The sequence below is a fragment of the Ascaphus truei genome, unplaced genomic scaffold (assembly GCF_040206685.1).
Source record: "Ascaphus truei isolate aAscTru1 unplaced genomic scaffold, aAscTru1.hap1 HAP1_SCAFFOLD_1286, whole genome shotgun sequence".
Classification (NCBI taxonomy): domain Eukaryota; kingdom Metazoa; phylum Chordata; class Amphibia; order Anura; family Ascaphidae; genus Ascaphus; species Ascaphus truei.
Genome location: NW_027454161.1, coordinates 41,547 through 47,828, shown reverse-complemented (window position 1 = coordinate 47,828; position 6,282 = coordinate 41,547). Strand labels below are relative to the sequence as shown.

The window sequence follows — 6,282 nt, the reverse complement described above, 5'->3', positions numbered from 1 at the left end:
CATGCCAGCCTAAAAGCGGAGGTCCCGCTACCCCTCCACTAAGAAGGCGATAAAAAGTGCAAAATCTAACCCAAAACGCCAGGCAAAGCGTTTCTACCTACTTTACTCCCACAAAGCGCTCGGCAGACCAGGATGAGGAGAGCCAAGATGGCGCCGGCACCAGCGTGACGAGTGCTCCCGCCCGCGAGCAGCCACTGCAGGAGAATTCATCACAAAAGTAAAAACATCACAAAAGACTTCCTTGAGGACAATATGGGCCAGATGTTTGCCAAAAAGAGGAAAGGCTTCAATGAGGATCGACAAGCGCGATCAACAAGCTAAAATTAGACCTCAATGGCCTAACCCAGAGAACGGAGTCTCTGGAGGGCAGGGTGGAGGAGATTGAGGCGGTCCAGTCCTCGGCTGAGGACGAGATTAATAGGCTGAATCAGGAAATTGATTAGAAAGAAAAGTGATCTGCGCTCATAAATTGTGATATTGTGTTAAAGTGATTAAATAACCATAACCTTGTGATATATAAATCAAAAATTTTAAACCTGTTAATAAATTTAGAGGTGATGCCGCTGTCTTGTGGTGGCGGCGACTCCATCAGCTACACCTGATCCAGAGGGAAATCCCTTCTGTGGAGGAGAGCTGTTTCTGGTGACCCCCATCTGAGCACAGAGTGGTAACATGTCCCTAACATGTCCTGCTTGATATTACTATATTGATGTACGTGCAATACTCACCTGATTATTAATACAATATTGTTATTTATATTACACAATGAGGTTTTTTTGCGCTGTCTTTTTTCTGTTTTTGAATCAGGAAATTGCACTATTAAAAGACGGTCTTGAAGACCAAGAGAATCGAGATCCGACGCCAAAATCTGCGGTTCAGAAACATCCCTGAATCTGTAACAGCAGAGGCCCTCACACCCTACCTGCAAGACCTCTTCCACTACCTGGCCACAGAGATGAAAGAGGAGGACACGGAGCTAGATAGAGCCCATAGGGCCCCGGGCCCCAGACAAGAAGACCCCAAAAGGCGTAGAGACGTGATTGCACGTTTTCATTCACATGGCTCAAAAGACAAAATCCTAGCCAAAAAGCAGAGAGCTGAACCAGATACCCTTCCAGGGAGAACAGATTCAGATATACAGCGATCTGTCTAGAACAACCATCTTCCGCCGAAGGGACTTAAAGCCTCTAACTCAGCACCTGCAAGACCACAACGTGCGCTATAGATGGGGATTTCCATTCAAGCTATGCGTCCACGCTAAAGGAAAGTTCTCCACGATTACACACATGGAAGAAGCCCCCAGATTCCTGCGCCTGCTGGGACTCCCTGCCTTACAAGGGCAGAGACAAGAGGGGGAGGAAGAAGATACCAACTTACCCTGAAGATGACGAGGTTCCAGATCATCAGAGCATCTGGCCCAGCAGAGAACCACCAGAGCAGCCCCAGGAACCTAAAGACCCAGGGGAAAAAAAGCGTCGCGACGTTCCCTGAAAGGTTGAGATGCCTCTCTCCCCTCACAGTGAAGCCAACCTCCTTCCCCCCCCCCCCCCTCTCCTCCCTATACCTGAGCTATGCTCTCGGCTGCGACTCCCTGCCCGGGACTGTGCTTTCCTGCGAAGCCATACAGCGGAGACTTCCTACCCCCTCCCCTTTCCCCTGCCTCTCCCCTGCGTGCGCCTATCACACAAACCCCCACCCCTCACATGTTTTTCCCGTTCACACTGACCCTGCCCTCCCTCCGCCCATGCACAAAGAGAGAGGAGCCCCAGGCTAATGGCAGCCCTGGTCTCTCAACTTACCTGGAGGCTGCGGAGAGGAGGGCCGGGAGAGCGGAGCTGAGAGGGGATCCAGCGGAGTCTGCCTGTGGATGCTACAGCCTGATGGTAGAGGTAAAACAAAAATAAAGAACTATACCAGAATCGACCACAGGAGGTCGCTGTTGCTTTAGAGATAGGAGCCCTGAGCCTTATTTAAAGGAAGGGATTATAATTAACTGTATTCAATGGCCAATGAATATCTGCCCCCCCCCCCCCTCAGTGATTATAGAGGTGTCCCCTGCCCCCCCCTCCCCCCCTCCCCCCTGTATAAGATCATATTAGGCTCACACAATTGAAATGTATAGGAAAACTTAAGAATGTGTAACCAATGATGCTGCTTTACATTCCCCCCATTCCCTGCCCCCCCTCCCCCTCTCCCCTCCCTCCCCTTCCCCCCCCGCCCACCCGCATAAGATTCTATTTTGCCTACTCTTGCTCACTTGAAAGGTATACGAAAACCTATGAATACGTGCCAAATGTGTGATGTTAAGTTACATTCCCCTTTCCCCTCCCCCTCTCACCTTCTCCACCCCCCCCCCGTATAAGTTCATAGCTTGCCTACTCATGTATCACCGAAATGTATACGGAAGCCCAAGGAGGCGCAACAAATATGTTTTGTTAAATATGTTATGTGATGATACCCCATCCCCTGTCCCTCCCCCCCCTCTCCCCCTCCTTTCCCTACCCCCCATTCCTTTCCAACATGCCTGGCTAAGTTTCCCTGGGCAACCCCCACCCAGCATCCAACAGATAACAGAACTGTGTCAGTATGCAGGTCTGAACAGACAGGAAATCAAGTTACGCAACGGTTACTGTAATCGGAGTGTACACCCATGTACCCCTTCCTCCCCCGCCCCACCCCCCTTTTTCCCTTCTCCCGCCACCCACCCATCCCCCCCTCCCCACTTTCCCCTCCGGTTGAGGATAGACACTAAAGGAAAAATCAAGTACATAACAAGTGTATAACCGATAGTCTGTCCAAAGAAGGAAATTCATATATAAGACCTCAATTGAGAGATCTGTTTACACTGGAGAGAGGAGGATAACTCTCTGATTGTGGTCTCTCTACACTGGAGACCTGAGGGTCTAGGTGCCATAGGAACAGTATCATATAGTTTAAGCGAGTTATTTAGTTTCCAAGAGTTATACAGGTTGGACCAACACAGGAGAGGGGGGAACAAAGTAAAGAAAAGGGTTTCATATATAAATGTGAAGTGGAGGGATCGGGACATGACCGCGGAGGGCTGTACGTGTTCATGACTCACGGTCGTCTCCACAAGGGCAATAAGCCCAAAATCCAGATCACACAGGTGATCATGGTTTCCATATTAGGGTTTTTTCCCAAAAAATCCACTCTCTTTCTCTCCCCTCTCTATCTCCCTTTTCTTCCCCTTGACCCCCGTGTCCTTCCCCGCCCCCGTGTCCTTCCCCTCCGACCCCCCCCCCCCCGAGTGGTGCGGACGAACAGCGCAAGAACAGGAGGTGGTATACCATGAGGAAGGGTGCTGACCATAGTGGGAAAGTGGCTGGACGAGCCATTAAGGTCGAGGAAACTGAGCTGTGGCTAATACATCGGCCATGAAAATAATATCTTTAAATGTAAAAGGCCTCAACTCTAACAAAAAAAGAAGATTAGCTCTCCAGGAGTTTAAAAAGTCAAAAGGGGACATAGTGTTTATTCAAGGAACTCATTTCAACACCAACTCCCCCCCTAACACATTTAGGCAAACCTATTCCCAAGCATACTTTGCGTCCTCTAAAACAAAGAAAAGAGGAGTAGCTATTATGTTTAAAAATAACACACCATTTGCAGTGGAAGAGGTTGCCCCAGATCCAGAGGGCAGATATCTGTTGGTGAAAGGATCTCTGTCGGGAGTTAAAGTCTCCCTTCTCAATATCTATGCCCCAAATGAAGCTCAAGCCGAATTCTTAAACAGGTTTTGGAGATGCTAGATAACAAACACTATCCTCCTTGCTGATAGCAGGAGATATGAATGTGGTCTACAACCCAGACATAGACAAAACCACAATAACAGGGACAAACCAATCCAGTCGAACCCGTGCAAGCTCCACAAAATTCAGAAAGACAATAAAAGAGTTTTCACTAACGGATATCTGGAGGGCCCAACATCAGGGACAAAGGGATTATACATTCTACTCAGCCCCACATCAGACCTACTCAAGGATTGACTATTTCTTGGGTACCAAAAATATTCTCCAGGCATCCTCCCAGTCAAACATAGGGTCTATATCTTGGTCTGACCATGCTCAGGTTGAGTTAATGCTCTCTCTACCATTCGGAAAAAATAACAGTTATATGTGGAAACTGAACGACTCCCTACTAAATTCGAAAGAGATAGAGGACTGTTAAGAAAAAACTGAGAGAATATTAGTGGTGAAGTTGACAGTTTTCCTCAGAGTAAAACTCCTCCCACCCCACGACGTTTAAAAACTGCTTTTCCTATCTAAATAACTTCATAACTTCAGTTCAGTGGTACTTACTGGCACGTGAGACATATTAATGCATTCCGGCACGCATGACGCTCCCAACGAGACTAAGGGCCTTATGCAGAGAGCATCGTTATTTCGAAATTCGCCATTTTTTGTACAATTTCGCGCAGAAACCGGCAGAAAATGGCGAGTTCCGAAAAACGCGCCATTTTGTTTTTTGAATTGCTAAAACTCGCCTCGCGGCTGGCGAGAACCTCCATCTCGCCATTTTTAAAACTCTCCGAATGCAGAGAGGTGCGAACGGCATAAAGCGGCTGTTCGCGCCAAAAAATGCCGCGATTCTCGCATTTTTGCCGCGCCAGGAAAAGATGGCAAGATGGCGCTCGCCGCCTATAGTAAAGGGGAAAAAAAGGCGCGAATTTGTTTTTACACGTTTCTGAAGCGCGCATCTCGCCAATTTAAACTCGCCACACGCATCCATGTTAAACATAGCAGAATTCGCACTTTTCTGCATATGGAGAATAAAACTCTCCAAAAAAGCTACTTTTTATGAAATTCGCCAATTTTAAAATTCTATGCTCTCTGCATAAGGCCCTAAATATTACAGTGTAATATTAAAATTAAGAGAGATATTAATATATGTCTCTTAGAACCGGCTAAACATCAGGTGTTTGTATTCGTTAGTTGCGGGTAAGTCCCACAAATACACATATGTAGTTTTTAGCACGTTCAGCCGAGGACATCTCATAATATTCTCATATTTAATACGGTCACTCATTCTGATATCCCCTTGGTAACCGCACCCCTGTCCCCCATCAATACATCCTTTGAAGCAGGGACCCCTGGGTAGTGGACATTTGTCACCTGGTGTTAGATTTCACACCCAATGCCCCAGACCTCCTGAATCAGAGGCGTTTGTAAGCGTGAGTTATAATTATATTGTATTGTATGTCTTTATTTATATAGCGCCATTAATGTACAAAGCGCTTCACAGCAGTAATACATGTGGTAACCAAATAAATAACAGATAATATAAATAACAGATCATGGGAATAAGTGCTTTAGACATAAAAGTAACATTTCGGAGGAGGAGTCCCTGCCCCGAGGAGCTTACAGTCTAATTGGTAGGTAGAACGTACAGAGACAGTAGGAGGGAGTTCTGGTAAGTGCGTCTGCAGGGGGCCAAGCTTTATGTATCGTGTTCAGAATATCCACAGTGCTATTCATATGCTTCTGTAAGCAAGTGTGTCTTAAGGTGGGTCTTAAAGGTGGATAGAGAGGGTGCTAGTCGGGTACTGAGGGGAAGGGCATTCCAGAGGTGTGGGGCAGAAAGTGAGAAAGGTTTAAGGCAGGAGAGGGCTTTAGATACAAAGGGGGTAGAAAGAAGACATCCTTGAGAAGAACGCAAGAGTCTGGATGGTGCATAACGAGAAATTAGGGATGAGATGTAAGGAGGGGCAGAAGAATGTAAAGCTTTAAAAGTGAGGAGAAGAATGGAATGTGAGATGCGGGATTTGATCGGAAGCCAGGAGAGGGATTTCATGAGGGGAGATGCTGAGACAGATCTAGGAAAGAGTAGAGTGATTCTGGCAGCAGCGTTTAGGATAGATTGTAGGGGAGACAGGTGAGAGGCAGGAAGGCCGGACAGCAGGAGGTTACAGTAATCAAGACGGGAGAGAATGAGGGCCTGAGTCAGAGTTTTAGCAGTCGAGCAACAGAGGAAAGGGCGTATCTTTGTTATATTGCGGAGGAAAAAGCGACAAGTTTTAGAAATGTTTTGAATGTGAGGGGCGAATGTGAGAGAGGAGTCGAGTGTGACCCCTAGGCAGCGTGCTTGGGCTACTGGGTGAATGATTGTAGTTCCAACAGTAATGTGGAAGGAGGTAGTAGGGCCAGGTTTGGGAGGAAGTATGAGGAGCTCTGTTTTAGCCATATTGAGTTTAAGGCGGCGGAGGGCCATCCAGGATGATATAGCAGAGAGACATTCAGAAACTTTGGTTTGTACGGCAGGTGT

General features: G+C 47.2%; 1 long non-coding RNA gene across 1 annotated transcript in view; it reads right to left on the bottom strand.

The window, feature by feature from the left end:
• Positions 1 to 6: 6 nt before the first annotated feature.
• The window catches only part of LOC142475583 (uncharacterized), a 28,964-nt gene continuing 22,688 nt past the window's right edge, over positions 7 to 6,282 (bottom strand). Inside the window, exons 2-3 of the long non-coding RNA XR_012791015.1 lie at positions 1,800 to 1,877; positions 7 to 1,450 (exon numbers count right to left, since the gene is read on the bottom strand). This is a non-coding gene — a long non-coding RNA (uncharacterized LOC142475583). The remainder of the gene's footprint in view (positions 1,451 to 1,799; positions 1,878 to 6,282) is intronic.